A 1,324-nucleotide genomic window follows, 5' to 3' on the forward strand; every position below is an offset into this window, starting at 1 on the left:
TTCTTTGAAGCCCCCAGTCTGCCGGAGAGATACACATTCTCTCTGCCTGGAGGTCACGGCGGGGTCATGTTCATCGTCTGGGCCGAAGCCGACTCTCCTTCACCCCAGGACACCTGGGCCACATCGTTTTCCTTCCCCAGAAACGCTGACGCGGGATCTGAGGGCTGGTCACTTCCGGGGTGAGGGTTTCAAAGTGATCTTTCAGAATTAACTCATTCATGATCATTAAACGTTTGGGGCAGAGTCCACGCCTGACGAAATGGCCAGCGTGGCGTGACTGACGCGGGAGACCGTCACACGGACGAGGACTGTCTAGTCTGCACACCTGGTTCCTGAGGGGGGGACACCTCGGATCGGGCGGAAACGTGCAGCAGGGAGGCGCAGTCACAGGTGCCAGGTATCTGGCTCTCGTGTTTGTCAGTGATTCATGGAGTGTGATTATCAACATTCGAAAGCACTTCATGAATCAGCCAGGAGCTGGGAAAGCATTTAACCGTAATGAGCTTATTTCCATAGAAATAGGGCCAGACGCACCGGTGGGTCAGACAGTTGCTGTGGCTGAGACGTCACGCCCTCCCCCCTGCCCCTCCCCATTTCCGACGGGCCCATGCCAGGCCTCATTATGCTTCGTGGCTTTGCTCTCTAACCCTGAGCTGCCCCATCCAGGAGTCTGGCCAATGGTGGAGCCTCAGTCTTCTTTGTTCAGCTGGGAGTGGGGCATCGCTTGGTCCCCTGTCACCCACATGCATGTGTTGAAGGCCTAAGTCCCAGCACCTCAACATGTGATTGCATTTGGAGGTTTATTTAGGATGTGATCCCACAAAGCATCTTGACGGAGTGGGAGGGGATGTAAGGAAGACAGCAAAGCTAATAAGTGGGGCGTCAATGAGTGACTTACTGCTGGGGGCACCCGGTCCATTCTCGCCGGGGCCTGTGGAGAGCAGGCAGGACCCCCTTGGATTGTCCCCCCGACGAGCAAGGAAGCTGAGATGTTTGCCCACCACCTCCTGCCCCTGGTGGCGGGTCTTGTTTGAGGCAGGAACTGCCTGCGCTTGGGCTTACTTTTTCACGGGCAGACATGCTCCTGCAGCTGAGGAAAGTCCTCGGGAGAGACTCGGGAAGATGCCGGGTGTGTAGGAATGCTGGCAGATGACCCCTGCGGTAGCCGAGGCGCTCTGGGGTGGCACCAGTGTCAGCTGCACCCAGCCCCGCCCATCCAGACCTCCCCTTCCTTGGGCTCCAGCATGTCCCCCACCCAGTCCACCCAGATGCAAATCACTGTGTTCCCTCCCTCCCTCCTTCCCTCTCTCTCTCCCTCCCTCTC

The sequence above is a fragment of the Myotis lucifugus genome, unplaced genomic scaffold (genome assembly GCF_000147115.1).
Source record: "Myotis lucifugus unplaced genomic scaffold, Myoluc2.0 scaffold_597, whole genome shotgun sequence".
NCBI lineage: Eukaryota > Metazoa > Chordata > Mammalia > Chiroptera > Vespertilionidae > Myotis > Myotis lucifugus.